Consider the following 17,835-nt stretch of genomic DNA (forward strand, 5'->3'; position numbering starts at 1 on the left):
CTTCCTCTTGTCCTAGACTCCCCCTGCGATGGGAAACATCCTTTCCACATCTACTTTGTCTAGGCCTTTCAACATTCAAAAGGCTTCAAAGGCTCCCACTCACTGCTTCCTACCAATCAGCAAATGCTCTAACTGTGTTAGTACCTTTCCTGTCATACCATGGGCTCTTAACTTTGTAAGCAGTTCATGTGTGGCACCTTGTCATAGGCCTTCTGAACATCTTCATTTTTGGAATACATATGTCCTGCACCTTCCTCACTTCTCCCAGAAACTCACACCATTGCTGCTTTGCTGTCATCCCTGCCAGCAGCTCCTTCCATTTACTTTGGTCAATTCCTCTGTCATACAACTGTAATTTCCTTTATTCCACTGAAATCCTGCTATGTCAGACTTTAGTTGCTTCTATAAAATTTCAAGTTGAATTTAGTCATATGATGATCACTGGCTTATAAGGGGTCTCCTACCTTAAGCTCCTTAATCACCTCCTGTTCATTTATGTAACACCCATTCCAGTATAGCTGATATCCTAGAAGGCTTAATGACAAACTGCTCTGAAAAGCTATCTCGTAGGCATGGAACAAACTCACTCTCTTGTGGTCCATTGCCAACCTGATTTTCCCAATATACCTGCATGTTGAAATCTTCCATGAATATCATAACAATGCCCTTTTCACATGCCTTTTCTATTTCCTGTTGTAATTTATGTCCACATCCCAGCTACTGTTGGGAGCCCTGTATATAACTGCCATCAGCGTTCTTTTACCCTTAGCAGTTGGTTAACTCAACCCACAAGGATTCAACATCTTCCAGTCCTATGTCACATCTTTCCACTGATTTGATGCTATTCTTTACCAGCCGAGCCACACCACCCCCCTGCCTACCTTCCTATCCCTCTGATATAACATGTATTGAATTGAATTGATTTTATTACTTATATCCTTCATATACATGAGGAGTAAAAATCTTTACGTTACCTCTCTGTCTAAATGTGCAATGTGTAATTTATAGTAATTTATAATAAATAGTATGTACAACAGGATAGTCAATATAACATAAAAATAGAGTTGTGTCAGCAGGAGTTAAGCAGTCTGATAGCCTGGTGGAAGAAGCTGTCCCAGAGCCTGTTGGTCCTGGCTTTTATGCTGTGGTACCATTTCCTGCTGAATGTAACCTTAGACATTCAACCATCTTTCATCCATGATTCAGTGATGGCCACATAATCATACCTGACAATGTGTATTAGTGCAACAAGATCAGCCACCTTATTTCTTATGCTTGTATTGAGATACAACACTGAGTGCTATATTTGCAACCCCTTTTGATTTTGCATGCCTAATGCACGGATACTTGCCCTCCTGGCTGCAATTTTGTCTTATCATCTTCCTGCCCTTCTTGACAATCTGACTTCATGTTATCTTTGCTTTTTTTACCATCCGTCCCATCCTGAGTCCCTTCATTCCACTTCCGACCCCGCTGCCAAATTAGTGTAAACTCTCCCCACAGCTCTAACAAACCTGTCCGCGAGAATATTGATTCCCCCTCTGGTTCAGGTGCAAGCTGTCCCTTTTGTACAGGTCATACCTCCCCCAAAAGAGATCCCTATGATTCAAGAACCTGAAGCCCTGCCCTCTGCACCAGCTTCTCAGCCATGCATTTATCTGCCAAATCATCCTGTTTCTACCCTCACAAGCACTTGGCCTAGGTAGCAATCCAGAAATTATTATCCTGGAGGTCCTGCTTTTCAGCTTTCTCCCTACTTTCTAAATTTTCTCTTCAGGACCTCATTGTTTTTCCTTCCTATGCCATTGGTACCAATATGCACCAAGACATCTAGCTGCTCTCCCTCCCTCTCTAAATGCTGTGGACGCAATCTGAGATGTCCCTGACCCTGGCATCTGGGAGGCAACATACCATCCGGGTGGCCCATTCACATCCACAAAATCTCCTTCTGTTCCTCTCTAAATATTGAGTCCCCTATCTTACTGCTCCCCTCTAATCCCTCTTTACCTTCATCACCATGGACCCATGTTCAGTGCCAGTAACCTTTGTCTCTGTGGCATTCCCCTGGGAGATCATCTCCCACAACAGTATCCAAAACTGTATACTTATTATTGAGAGGAATGGCCACGGAGTGCTCTGCACTGACTGCCTATTCACATTTCCATTTTTCCTGACAGTCACCCAGCTACTTGCCTCCTGCAACTTCAGGGTGACTATTTCCCTGTAACTCGGATTGATTATCTCCTCACTCTCCTGTATAAGATGAAGGCCATCCAGCTGCTCCAGATCCGTAACCTAACACAGTCTTCAAGGAGCTGCAGCTGGATGCACTTCACACAGATGTCGTTCCCTGGGAGACTCTGGATCTCCCAGGACTCCAGCATCCGCCATGAAGAATATACAGTGGCCATTTACTACACTAAATACAGCAAGAGAGAGGAAAAAAAAGGAACCAACAGAAGCTTACCCAGAACCAACACTTCTTCCAAGCCGAATCCTCTTTTGAGCCAAAGCCTGACACTTCTACTTTCACCACTAGCCTACACCCGACTAAGGCCACCCCATTTGTCCGTTTTGTACTTTTATTTAATTCATTGTGCTCTGTTCCCATTGCTGATTGGTCCTCCGGAATGTCCAAATGCCTGTGAAGTTCTCCTTTTAATCAAGCATTGCGGACCTGCAAGAAACCTGGTCGCTGTGCTCTGCTCCAGCCGCTGCTCCGTACTTGTATGAATCCAGGACAAAGGAGCAGAAGTTACCCACCATGCAAACTGCCTTTTCCAAAAGTTCACTTTTGGAAAGCGATAGGTCTGTTAAAACAAAAACTTCACGCCATCTAGAAGTTTTCTCCCCCCAGGCAGTTAATCTGATAAACCGTTTAGTTAGCCCCCCTCTATCTATTATCCCTGTCACTGCATTTTATGGTAAACACTTTAAGCCACTTTTTATAATGCTGTTTACATTGTGTATACCTTCTGGTATTTTGTGTATTTATGCACATTATATTCCATATCTGTACTATAATTTCTAACTTTTATTTTTATATAATTCTTTATTTGTTATAATTATGGACTGTTGTATCTGTTGTATGCTGCAACCTGATCAACACACCACAGCAAATTCCTAGTGCTTATAAATATATATAGCAAATGAAGTTGATCCTTGATCATAGAAGTCATAGAACATTACAGCACAGAAACAGGCCCTTCAACCCATCTAGCCTATGCCTAACTATGATTGTGTCTAGTACCATCGAGCTACACCCAGACTGTATCCCTCTATAACCCTCCTATCCATTTACTTATCCAAATTTCTCTTAAATTTTGAAATTGAATCCATACCCTCCACTTCTGTTAGCAACTCGTTCCACACTGTCACCACCCTCTGAGTGAAGAAGTTCCCCTTCCTTGATATGTCACCATCTACTACATTGAGATTCATTTACTTGGCAGGTATTAAAGGAAAACAAAGAAATACAATGGAATTTATGAGGAACTTTACGTAAGCAAAACTGACAGACAACCAATATGCACAAGAAGACACATTGTGCAAATAAACAAATAATACTGAGAACATAAATTGTAAAGTCCTTGAAAGTGAGCGTAGGTTATGGAATTCGTTTAGAGTTGTGGTGTGTGAAGCTATCCACACTGATTCAGGAGCCTAATGATTGTAGGGTTTTATGCTGCTGAATGTACTGCTGTGGGACCTAAGGCAACTGTATCTTCTGCCCAATGATGGTGGCAAGAAGATAGTATGGACTGGATGGTCGGGTCTTTCATGCTTTCTTGGGTCAGCACACCATGTAAATGTACTTATTGATAGGGAGGGTTTTGCCTGTGATAGACTGGACTGTATCCACTACTTTTTGTATACTTTTCCTTCATGAGCTTTGGTGATTCCATACCAGGCTGTGATATAACCAATCAGGACACAATCCACTATAGTCAAAGTTTTAGGTGGCATGCCAAATCTATGCAAACTTCTAAGAAAGTAGTGGTGCTGTTGTACCTTCTTTGTGACAGCACTTATGTGCTGGTCCAGGACAGATCCTCTGATATGATAACGCCATGGAATTTAAAGTTAATGACCCTCTCCATCTCTATAGCAGATGCAGTCTCGCTGGCTCTCCACTCAGCATTTGATCATCTGGGTAATAGATTCCTACGTAAGGCTGCTGTTTATTAACTACAGCTTAGCATTCAACATGCAGCTCAACATTCAACACAATCATGCCCTTAGTTCTATTCATCAAGCTCCAACCCTGGAGCTCTGTACCTCCCTCTGCAACTGGATCCTTGACTTTCTCACGGGGAGACCATAGTCTGTGCAGATTGGAAATGACATTTTCTCCTTGCTGGCAATCAACACTAGTGATCCTCAAGGATGCCCACTACTCTACTCTCTCTACAACCATAACTGTGTGGCTAGGCACCGCTCAAATGCCATCTATAAATTTGCTGACAGCACAACTATTGTTGGCAGAATTTCAGATGTTGACGAGAAGGAACATGGGAGTGAGCTAGATCAGATAGTTAGATGATGTTGCAGCAATGACCTTGCTCAATGTCAATAAGATTGATTGTGGACTTCAGGAAGGGTAAGTCAAGAGAACCTACACCGGTCCTCATCGGGATCAGGAGTGGTAAGGGTGAGCAGTTTCAAATTCCTGGGTGTCAGCATCTCTGAGGAGCTATCCTGGGCCCAACATATGGATGCAATTACAAACAAGGCACAACAGCAACTACAGTATATTTCATTAGGAGTTTGAGAAGAATTGGTATGACACTAGACACAAATTTCTACCAAAGTACCATGGAGAGCATTCTAACTGGTTGCATCGCCATCTGGTAAGGAGGAGCCACTGCAGAGGATCAGAAAAAGCTGCAGAATATTGTAAACTCAGCCAGCTCTATCATGGGCACTAGCCTCCCCAGCATCTAGGACACTTTCAAAAGGTGATGCCTCAAAATGGCAGCATCTATCATTAAGCACCCCCACCCATCATTTAGGACATGGTCTCTTCTCATTTCTACCATCGAGGAGGAGGTACAGGAGCCTGAAGACAACGCACTCAACATTTCAGGAACAGCTTCTTCCCCTCCACCATCTTATTTCTGAATGGACAATGAACACTACCTCAGTATTTTTCCCTCTTTTTTTGCACTACTTATTTGATATAATTTTTATAATATACAGTATATATACTTATAACATAGTTTTATTATTATGTATTCCAATGTACTGCTGCCGCAAAACAACAAATTTCATGACGTATTGGGGAGCATGCCTTATGAAAACAGGTTGAGTGAACTTGGCCCTTTCTCCTTGGAGTGACAGAGGATGAGAGGTGACCCGGTGTATAAGATGACGAGAGGCATTGATCGTGTGGATAGTCACAGGCTTTTTCCCAGGGCTGAAATGGTTGCTACAAGGGGACACATGTTTAAGGTGCTGGGGAGTAGGTACAGGGGAGATGTCAGGGGTACGTTTTTTTACGCAGAGAGTGGTGAGTGCATGGAATGGGCTGCCAGCAACGGGGGTGGAGGTGGATACAATAGGATCTTTTAAGAGACTTTTGAATAGGTACATGGAGCTTAGAAAAATAGAGGGCTATGGGTAAGCCTAGTAATTTCTAAGGTAGGGACAGGTTCGGCACAACTTTGTGGGCCAAAGGGCCTGTATTGTTCTGTAGGGTTTTCTATGTTTCTATATGCCAGTCAAATTAAACCTGATTCTGATTAAATTAAATTATAATCAAATGGTCTGCTAAACTAATCCCTCCTGCCTGTACTCTGCCTATGTTCTTCCATTTCTTGCACACTCATCTGTCTACATCAGAGGTAGGCAACCTACGGCCCACGGGCCATATCCAGTATGTGAAGGTATTTTGACCGGCCCGCGAGCAAGTATTGAGATACTATGCTTATCCGGCCGGCGAGTGATTTTTCCTTATTCTGAGTGTTTCACGTGACCACACTGATGGACATGCATGGCATCTTGTTACACTCTCCCCAGGTTCCGTTTTGTTCCAAACCAAACACTGGTATATACGAATGACGGGAAGGCAGACTACCCTATTAATATGTATTAGATACTCTCCGTGCACGCACAGGTTTTCAGATGGGATGGTTCAAGTTTGTAAACAGAAACAGCGTCACTGTGTTTTAACAAAAAATCCGCGCTAAATATCCAGATATTTACATGTGCTACGATACTTGTTGAATAACTCGCGTTTTGAAATAAAATCAAAGAAAAAAATTCGAATGGCAGTGAATGCAAAACGCAGGAAGGTAGACGCTGAGTGCCGAAAAAGCAGTGAAAATGAAGGAAATACCCGTGCTAGCTACGAAGCCTCAAAACATATTGCAGAAAAGATTAAGCCTTTTACAAATGGAGAGTTTGTCAAAGTATGTTTACTGGCAGTGGTGGATATTGTTTGTCCTGAAAAGAAATCTTTATTTGCATCTATCAGCCTGTCAGCAAGAACGATCACACGACGAGTTGAAGAAATGTCCGCAAATGTTAAAAGTTGTTTAAGGGATGCCTGCAACGAATTGCATTTTTTTTTTCAATTGCGCTTGATGAGAGTGCTCAACTTGCAGTGGTTGTGCGAGGAGTGACCTCAACTTTTCAAATTTTTGAAGAGTTTATTCAATTACTTCCTATGAAGGACACGGTTACTGGAGCAGACATTTTTGAAGCTTTCCTGAAAATGGATGTCAGAAATGAAACTTAATGTGTCAAAGCTAATTGGCATCACAACTGATGGGGCACCAGCAATGGTGGGACAAAAAAACTAAACTGATTTCTTTGATTACAAATTGGCATCCTTGGTTAAGCATAAGTGATCTTCTAGCATGTGTTATTCATTAATTTGAAGCAAAACATAACTAGATGTATTTAAATGGATAATTCCCATATTTAAAGTTTTTATGGCATTTATCTGGCCGACCGTTGTCATGGGGGGGGGGCGCTGGGAGCGGACCCACATGCAAGACACAGACACTGAAGTACTAGGAACAGGACTAGGTGTGTCAAGAAATTAAGGGAAGTGAGGAAGAAATGACACTGGACAAGACACAGGCCCTGGACGAGACTAGGATACAGGGCCTGGGCTAGGACAAGACTAGGAAAGCGGGACCTGGACGAGGCACTAAGAACTTGGAACCTGGACAAGGACTCTGAGCCAGAGACTGGACAGGGACCCGGAACCTGGGTCTTGACTCGGGCTCAGACCCCAGATCTAGGCGAGGACAAGACGTGGCTACAGGACGAGGAGTGGCAACAGGACTGGATGTGAGACCCCTGGACAGTACAAGGGAACCCCAGCACCGGGCTGGGCGAGGCATATGGACAGGACGAGAACACGAAACTTGACTTGGTCAAGGGAGACAGGAACGCACAGCCTTGGTTGTGAGAGAACAGGAACGCAGAGCCTTGGTCGTGAGAGAACAAGAACATGGAACACAGAGCCTGGACCCTTCCTTGGGAACAGGACTTGGGCTGGGGCTCTACACAGAGTCAGGACCCCTCCTAGGGAGCAGGATATAGGGCTGGGACTCATACATAGAACACTGAGAGACAGGTCTCCACTCAAGGTAGTGGCAAACGGCCAGACCTACCCAGCGGAGGCAAGGGCACAAGGAGATGGTTCTCTACACAAGGTAGCGGCAAATGGCCGGACCTACCTAGCAAAGGCAAGGACACAAAGAGACAGTTCCAAACAACGAAAGACAGTTCCTTATCAAGACACAGCAAGGCCCCAGTCTTGCCCTGGCGGTTGAACCTGACGGCGTTACAGGCGAAGGTAGCAGGTGAGGCTTCAGAAGGAAGGGGAAGAGGAGGGAGCAGTCCAGCAACTGAAGCTGAACCCAGGAGCTGTTTATGTAGCCAGCACAAAAATGGGAATCATGTGCCTCAATTAAGGCACACAACAGGACAAGGGAAGACTGGAAAACCTGGAATAAGGAACAATGGACCGGACCATGAACCGGAATGCGGATTTCATGGACCGGACCGTGACAACTGTCCGCTCATTAATACGCGTTCCAGCCCACAGAGGCAAAATGGTTGCTGACCCCTGGTCTACATGATACACAAGACAGTATGTAAGCCAAGGCAGAACAATATGGAGAGCAAGCTGTTGCCCATGTAGCAGCTTCCCTCTCTCCACCCAGCTAATGAATTGAAAGGAAGAGCACAGAATGATTCAGTTTTTCGCCAGCAGTATCACAGGGGTTGCCAGTCAGAGTTGAACTCAACATAGGAATGCCTTAGGAATTCTAGTTTCGGATTTTTTCCTCAGGGTTTACTTCTGAAGCCTTCTCCATGAATGGGTATATCTGCAAGGCAGCAGAAGTTTCTCCTAGATGAGCCATCAACTATGGTTGCTGAGCTCCATCTGCCCAAAGCTACTGGTTTTAAGACACCAGTAAACCGCCTTTGTTTCTTCTCCTGTAAGAAGAAATGGTTCCACCAGGCTTATTAAGTAAGCCACATATGAAGGCCAGGAGCTGGACTTAGCTGTCAGAGGCTATTTGAAACACACACCATTGGAAGCTTGTAATAGGTAGTGGAAACTTGTCTCCAGTACTTTACCTGGCTATAACAGCTTTAAAGAACCAGGCACCTATCACTCCATATAAAAATCTAGCTCCACACATCTCCTTTGAATTTAACCTTGATGAATTTAAATAATACCCCTCGGGTATTAGAGATTTCGACCCTGGGCAGAAAAGATATTGGCTGTCTAACCAGAATTTTATAAAGCTGCAACATTAACTTCCAACACTTAAACTCAGATCCTCAACTAATAGAGTTGAGCATGCTATATGTCTTAGTTACCATTCTAACAACCAGTGTAGCACTTTCAAAGGAGCTTTGAATTTGGACCCCAAGATCCCTTTGTTCATCAATACTGCGGAACATTCTAAAGACGGAGGGTGAGCACCCAGAGGTCATGGTTCACATTGGCACCAATGACATGGGTAGGAAAGGGAAAGAGATCCTGTGTAGTGAGTATAGGGAATTAGGGAGCAGGACAACCAAGGTAGTAATCTCTCTATTACACCCAGTATCACATACTAGTCAGGGAAACTGCACAGTTCCAGTAAAACCCACTTGGAGTACTGTGCTCACTTCTGGTCACCTCACTACAGGAAGGATGTGTAAACTCTAGAAAGGGTGCAGAGGAGGTTTACAAGGATGTTGCCTGGATTGGGGAGCATGCCTTGCGAGAAAAGGTTGAGTGAACTTGGCCTTTTCTCCTTGGAGCGACGGAGGATGAGAGGTGACCTGCTAGAGGTGTATAAGATAATGAGAGGCATTGATCATGTGGATAGTCAGAGGATTTTTCTCAGGCTGAAATAGCTAACACGAGAGGGTGCTTGGAAGTAGGTACAGAGGAGATGTCAGGGGTAAGTTTTTTACGCAGAGAGTGGTGAGCGCGTGGAATGGGCTGCCGACGATGGTGTTGGAGGTGGATACAATAGGGTCTTTTAAGGAACTCTTGGATAGGTACATTGAGTTTAGAAAAATAGAGGGCTATGGGTAACCCTTGGTAATTTCTAAAGTAAGTACGTGTTTGGCACAGTATTGTGGGATGAAGGGCCTGTATTGTGCTGTAGGTTTTCTGTGTTTCTATGTTTCAATGTTCAAGGTATTGATATTAACTTTGTACTCTCTCTTTATATCTGATCTGTCAAGGTGCAACACTTCACATTTGGCTGGGTTAAAACACCATCTGCTTTTTTCCACCCTAATCTACAACTGATCTATATACCACTGTATCCCTTGGCAATCTTTTATGCTATCCACACCGCCACTAATCTATATCTCCTGCAAACTTACTAACCTGCTAATCTACATTTTCATTCTAGGTCATTTATAAATATCTCAAACAGCAGAGATCCCAGCATGTGCGGAACATCACCACTCACAGACCTTCAGACACAGCTGTGAAATTGTCCCTGATTAATAGTGCATCTATCCTCCCCTCCCCTCCCCCCTCCACACACACTTTCCCTTAACTTCTCTACCTTCTCTAAACCCTGAAGCATTTAGCATCCGTTCCTGTCTCTCTCTCATCCAAGTCTCTGCTGTGGCCACAACATCATAGTTCCATGCATTGACCCATGCTCTAAATTCATCACCCTCACCATAATACTCCAAGCTTTTAAATACACACACTTCAAATCATCCTTCCCATTATGTCTATCACCTTGTCCTCACTAGTCCTGACATCTACTTTCCTCTCAATTCCTCCACTTTCTGATCAGGTGTTCTGGTTCCCATCCTCCTGACAATCTAGTTTAAATCCTTCCAAGTAGCACCAGTGAACCTCCATGCCAATAAATTAAATCCCTTCCAATTAAGCTGCAACTATTCCTCTTGAACAGGCTACTTGTGCCCCAGAGGAACATTCCAATGATCTAAAAACCTGAAACCCTACTACCTGCATCAGTTCCTCAGCCACACATTCATCTGTTCTGTCTTTCTCTTCTTGCCTTAACTAGCACATGGCACCGAGAATAATCCAGAGATTACTACATTCAAAGTCCTACTGTTCAGCCTCTTGATTAACTCCCTGTACTCACTGTGTAGGACCTCTCCTCCCTTTCTACCTATTTAATTGCTACCAATGTTGTCCACAGTCTCAGACTGCTCATCCTCCTCCTAAAGAATATTCTACAGGTGCTCTGAGACATCCTTGACCCTAGCATGTGGGAGGTAACGCACCATCCTGGAATGGCTTTCATGGTCACGTGATCTCTTATCCCCTCTGGGATCTCCTATCACTATTGCCCTTCCTGACTTTAGCCTTCTCTGATAAGCCTCAGATCTGCTACAGTGCAACTGACCTGGCTGTTGCTGGTGTGCCCTGATAGGTCATTCCCCACACTACCCCAGCAGTATCCAAAGGGATATACTCATTGCCAAGGGGAATGGCTGCAGGGGAACATTGTACTGACTGCCTATTCCCCTTACTTCTTGGTGGTCACCCATTTATCTGAAGCCTGAATCATGTAGTCCTAACTCAATGACTCCAAACACCATTGAAACTCAATGCCTTATTCAATCACATGGGAACAACCCTTGATTGCCCTCACTCAAATTATGAATCAGTAATTCTCCATGTTGAACAATGTGTGAAAGCAGCAGTTAATGCGTTTTGGGAATATTCTAAAAATTCTGAACTAGGATTCAATGCCCTTTCAATTTGACAATGCATCTTGGTTGAGTTGGGAGGAAGGGCATCACTTGTGCTGCATGAATCTATGATCGTTGTGAACAATGATCTTTTGTTTTTCTCTTGTGTCACCTGGAGAATTTTGGTTTTCACCCTCATCACTAACAGTCGCTTTCATTTCTCTACCTTCCCTTTTCCTGCGACTTAGATTATTCTAGTTTTCTTTTACTGTTCCAGTTCTGATATAGAGTCACCGACTTGAAGCATTAACTCAGTTTTCTTTTTCATTCAGACACTGTCTGACCACTTAAGTATCCCTTGCATTTTATGTTTATACAGGTTTCCCCCGCCATCCGAAGGTAGAGCGTTCCTATGAAACGGTTCATTAGCCGGAATGTCGTAAAGCGAAGAAGCAATTACCATTTATTTATATGGGAAAATTTTGTGAGCGTTCGCAGACCCAAAAATAACCTACCAAATCATGCCAAGTAACACATAAAACCTAAAATAACAGTAACATATAGTAAAAGCAGGAATGATATGATAAATACACAGCCTATATAAAGTAGAAATACTTTTCCACAATTATTTAGTGAAAATCTCACGCAAGCGCTCTCGGCAGAAACGCGGCGCAAGCGCTCTCAGCAAAAACACAGCACAAGCGCTCTCGGCAGAAAATCTTACACATGCGCTGTTGGCAAAAACACTCTCTCCAGTAACCTTTAAGCTGTGAAGCTGCTAAATCATACCAAATAACATGTAAAAATACACAGCAGATATAAAGTAGAAATAATGAATGTACAGTGTAGTATCACTTATGGGAATCAGGAAGACAGCACAGAGCACACAGATGATGGTGTGTTAGGCTGAGTTGTCTAAGGTTGGGGTGGTGCAGTGGCCCCCACCCTCCGGGCCACTGACCGATACCGATCCACAGAACATGCAGGGGTACAGCGGTAGCCAGGACGCACACAGCACATGTTTAAGAAAAAAGGCAAAATAAACTTGCTAATTAATTACGTGCCGGGCGGCACCTAATTAATTAGCTTGTTTATTTCGGCTTTTTTCTTAAAGATGTGCTGTGTGCCTCCTGGCTACTGCTGCATTCTCTGCGAATTGGTATCTGTCTGCGGCCTGCGGGTTGAGGTGGTGGGACACTGGGGTGTCATCTCATCATCGTCTGTTTCCATTAGGGCAGGCAGGTCATCTTCTCCTGTGACTGTCCGCCTCGATATTGAAGGTCGAGCTTCGTCGTCTGCTGTGGCTGATGTGGAAGGCTTGCTTGATTGCTGAGTCTCGCGCATTTTTTTATCATACCGTTCTTTGTAAGCACCGAACCCATCTAGCAAATATGCCCTAAACCGATGTACCCTTTCAAAATTAAAGTCGTACTTTATCATTGCAGCGAAAATCTCACGCAGTTGTTTCTCGTTCAGTTCCTGGACAACTTCACTTTCGCTACTGCTTTCGGTTTCAATTGTTATCCTTTCCTCTTCCAATTGCATCAGCTCTTCATCTATCAGTTCTTGGTCATGGGATGCCAAAACCTCCAACATCATCTTCGTCAACTTCCACAAGCCAAACTCACTTTGTCCTTACTTCGTTCACCACGATCGAAACGCTTAATTATGTCTAGTTTTACGCTAAGTGTAACACCCTTACGAGCTGTTTTAGGCTTTTCCGATACCTTAGAACTCATCTTGCTAACGGCTGCTCACAGGCAGATGTTTAAGCAATGCCGGCTAGGATGCCGTTCCAAATCCAGCGGAGAGCGGCTGCTCGGGGCGCGCAGCATGCTGCTTTTTCCGCGCGCTGCCTTTTTTCATTACAGTGAAAACACCTTCTGTTAGCAAAAACAGGGAACTAATGTAGGTCTTTCGTAACAGTGAGGTTTCGTAAAGCGAACGTTCGAAAAGCGGGGGACTCATGTATTTCAGATTTTCAGCATCTGCAGTTTTTGCCTTTTAAATCAAATGGGGGCCATGTGGGTTGAATCTAAGGACCAAAAATTCACAATCACACTGCTGGATTTATCTCCAAGCTACCTGAGGAGGTGAGAAGAGCAAATTTGTAAGCAAATCTTAATAAATGAGAAGGATTAGAAGAAAGTCTGTATAAAAGGTATGCACTTACTGAAATGGATTCAGGATCCAGAATTTGCTCTTACAGCAGGAAAAGGGTAATGTTTAATGAATGCTGTTTTTACAACTGGAAGATTATTTGCAGTGGGATTATATAGGGCGAGGTACCCAGTTTCCTGGTTTTTGTAATTTGCATTAAATTAGATCCAGATTTAAGGGGCAAATTAAAGAAGAATGCAAGTGATACAGAATGTTGGCTATTTGGCTGTAAGTAGGAAAGATTTAGGCTGTGGAAATATGTGGATAGTCTTTTTATTTGTGCAGAAAAACGCTGAGAAGTATGATAATATATTGGAGAGATGCAAAAAGCAAGAATATTGGGTGATGTGGAGGAACCTGATGTTTATTTTCACAGATTCATAACCTGACATTTTCTTTCATTTATGAAATTAGGGATAGAATACAATAACAGGAAGGTTATAATAGAACTATATACAATATTTTTCTTAAATCATAGCTTGAATTCTGTGAACAGTTCTTCTCATGATATAACGAGAAAGATATGATTGATCTAAAGAGGACATAGAAAAGGTAATCAAAGATGCAGTATCTTCAGGACTGATAAACTGTAGCTGAAGAGGTATTGTTGAGCTAGATTTATTTTTCTTCGAAACTGACTAGAGACTTAAAGTCAATAAAATTATGAGGGGCTAAGACAGGAAATAGAAAGGGCCTTTTTCTGGCATCACGCTTGGATGCAGAGGCCTTTCTGGGTCCAAACAGTTGTAATTGTTCATCCTTTATGTGTTTCACAAGACACTACTGGATATTAAGAACACCAGGTACTGCATGTTAATACCACTAGCGAGTTGATGGATAATGATGGAGCTGGACTTGTGCACCATGTTGCATCCTGCTTCAGCCACCCAAGGAAGAATGTGGCTGAGGCGTTGCTAGATCCAACGGACAGTGCAGTGATTGTCTTTGACATTTTTTGTTGCAAGACCCTGCTGGTAATGTAAAATACTGCGAGTCCAGTTCTGTAGTTCATTGGAGAGACTGATGGTGAGGGAACTGCATTGCCTCAGTTGAACAAAGCCCTCATGCTTGGGTGTCACCTGTTGCAGCGAACTGAGTTGGAGTCACCAGAGTTGGCTCTGTGTTGCTGGATTCTGTGCTAGGGGTTGGCCCCTTCCATTGATGCTGTTCTCCAGTGGTCACTTGTTGAACACTCTGACTGCAACCCTGACATTCATTTTCTTGTAGGCATACTCAGTAAATCTAAAAACCATAATAGAATCCAAATGAAAGGAAGCATCCAGCGGGACGGGCAAACAACCAATGTGCAAAAGACAACAAATTCTGCAAATACAAAAGAAAAAAATCAGTAATAAATATCAAGAACATGAGATGAAGAGTCCTTGAAAGTGAGTCCATAGGTTGTGGGAACAGTTCAGCAATGGGGCAAGTGAAGTTATATCCACTGGTTCAAGAGCCTGATTGTTGAGGAGTAATAACTGTTCCTCATTCCTGATGTAATGAGTCCTGAGGCTCCTGTACCTTCTTTCTGATGGCAGCAGTGAGAAGAGAGCATGGGCCTGGATCATGGGTGTCCTTGATGATGGATGTTGCTTTCTTGCGACAGCGCTGTTTGTTGATGTGGTCACTGGTGGGAGTAGAAATGTAGAAACGTAGAAAACCTACAGCACAATACAGACCTTTCGGCCCACAAAGCTGTGCTGAATATGTCCCTACTTTAGAACTACCTAGGCTTTACCCATAGCCTCTATTTTTCTAAGCTCCATGTAGCCTCCAAGAGTCTTTTAAAAGACCCTATCGTTTCCGCCTCCACCACTACCGCCAGCAGCCCATTCCACACACACACCACTCTCTGTGTAAAAAAAACTTACCCCTGACATCTCTTCTGTACCTGCTTCCAAGCACCTTAAAACTGTGCCCTCTCGTGTTAACCACTCCAACCCTGGGAAAAAGCCTCTGATTATCCACACGATCAATGCCTCTCATCATCTTATACACCTCTTATCCTCCGCCACTCCAAGGAGAAAAGCCAAGTTCACCCAATCTATTCTCATGAGGCAAGCTCCCCAATCCAGGACCATCTCATGAGGCATGCTCCTCAATCCAGGACTGATGAGGTATGCTCTTCAATCCAGGACTCATGAGGCATGCTCCTCAATCCAGGACTGATGAGGCATGCTCCTCAATCCAGGACCATCTCATGAGGCATGCTCCCCAATCCAGGACTCATGAGGCATGCTCCTCAATCCAGGACCATCTCATGAGGCATGCTCCCCAATCCAGGACTCATGAGGCATGCTCCCCAATCCAGGACTGATGAGGCACACTGCCCAATCCAGGACTCATGAGGCATGCTCCTCAATCCAGGACTGATGAGGCATGCTCCCCAATCCAGGACTGATGAGGCAAGCTCCTCAATCCAGGACTCATGAGGCATGCTCCCCAATCCAGGACTCATGAGGCATGCTCCCCAATCCAGGACTGATGAGGCATGCTCCCCAATCCAGGACTCATGAGGCATGCTCCCCAATCCAGGACTGATGAGGCAAGCTCCTCAATCCAGGACTCATGAGGCATGCTCCTCAATCCAGGACTCATGAGGCATGCTCCCCAATCCAGGACTGATGAGGCAAGCTCCTCAATCCAGGACTCATGAGGCATGCTCCTCAATCCAGGACTCATGAGGCATGCTCCCCAATCCAGGACTGATGAGGCATGCTCCCCAATCCAGGACCATCTCATTGACCTCTGGTTTCCTCCTGATCTTAATAATCAGCTGCTTGATTTTGCTGTCAGTGAGTGCGAGGTTGTTGTTGTGGCGCCATTCGGAAAGGTTTTCAATCTCCCTCCTACATGCTGATTCTCAGCATCTTTGATTTGGTCAGTGACAATTAAACTTGAAATCTTAGTTGGGGAGTCAAAAACTAAGGGACAAAAAGTTTAAAGTGATCAGTGGGAGGATTAGAGGTGAGATGAGGAGACATATTTTCACCCAAAGGCTGGTAGGGGCCTGGAACTCACTGCTTGAAAGGATGATGCTGATGCAAACCCCTCTTACTTTGAAACATATACGTAAAGAACCATAACCTATAGGGCAATAGTCCTAGTGTTGAAGGATGGGACTAGATTGAGTAAACCTTCTGCAAACTAGTGGGTTAGATGGTTGCAACTGAAGTGGAGATTTTTATGTTGTATATTATTTGCTATTTGCACACCCATTGTTTGAGAAAGGGTTCACTGGCAATCTGCAATGTATCTATACAATAAAGATGAACATTTAATTTCTCAGCTACCACATCGTGGTTCTTGCAGTTTTTGAGGCACCACAGTGGCGTTGTGGTTAGCACAATGCTTTACGGTACAGGCAACCCAGGTTCAATTTCCACCACTGCATGTAAGGAGTTTCTACACTCTCCCCGTGACCATGTGGGTTTCCTCTGCTTTCCTCCCACAGTCCGAAGACATTCCGGTTGGATTAAATCTGGAGTTTGCTGGGTGACAGGGCTTGAAAACCTGGAAAGCCCTATTCCACACTGGTCATAATAAATAAAATAATTTATTTGTATAATTACATTCATTCTGCATAGTACAAAATCAATGTATTTTTATCTGCCTCATGACATACAAATAGAAGCTTTTCACTGTGGTTCAGTACACAATATAATACTAAACTGATTACCAATATTTCTGGTGCAAATCTGGTAAAAAGTGGTTTGTAAACACAGGTAAGCTTATGCTGACAGAGACTCCTCTTCAGCTTTTCCTTTTGTGGAGTTATCATCCTCCTCAGAGAGTCCTTCTGTGGTCAGGTGATTCAGCATGCAACCCTTACATGGTGCTGATCATTAAGCAAGAAAAGATGGATGAGTGATTTGGTGAAGATTCACTGTCTGTTTTTACTAGCACACTAATTTCATAAATGTGCCCACACAGCAGTGTAACTTTATTTTTTGGAAGTGTTCAGCTTCAATATCTAACTAAGGCTGTTAATTCCACTTGAATTGTTGTTAAATGTGAAGATAGCTTTCTGTTTTGCTTTCCAGTCGGCTACAGGGTCATTACTACAATAAGACACAAAATATAAAAAATGTATGACACTCGAGTCTAGATCTCACAGCAGGCATATTATGCGCCTACAGATTTAAACCTATTTCTTATAATAGGATGTTTTCAGTAAATTCAATCTGCTTCTCTGGAACAAAATTTCTCAGGACATGAATGGGTTAATTGAAAGCTTGAAATATTGTCCAAGGCCTTCAATAATGGTGTAATAATAATTTATCTAGACAATTACCACATGCTAGAACTTTTTGAGCTTTAATTCAGCTTTATTAATAATGAATAAAATTGCAATTTTCTTAGTTTGCTTTTTGCCTGTGAGAATTATTTCAATGAATATTTCAACACATTATTTTAATCATGGTTCTACAACCTTGCGTAAAGCAATATTTTATAGTTCCAAGTTCAGTCTGCAGAGGGACTAGAGTCATTAAATAGCATGCTGTTTGCTATGAGGTCCAATTG

At 43.4% G+C, this 17,835-nt stretch overlaps 1 protein-coding gene across 4 annotated transcripts in view; it reads left to right on the forward strand.

The window, feature by feature from the left end:
* nbeaa (neurobeachin a) overlaps positions 1-17,835 on the forward strand; it is an 868,656-nt gene that overhangs the window by 547,074 nt on the left and 303,747 nt on the right. The window lies entirely within an intron of this gene.

The sequence above is a fragment of the Mobula hypostoma genome, chromosome 7 (assembly GCF_963921235.1).
Source record: "Mobula hypostoma chromosome 7, sMobHyp1.1, whole genome shotgun sequence".
Lineage (NCBI taxonomy): Eukaryota > Metazoa > Chordata > Chondrichthyes > Myliobatiformes > Myliobatidae > Mobula > Mobula hypostoma.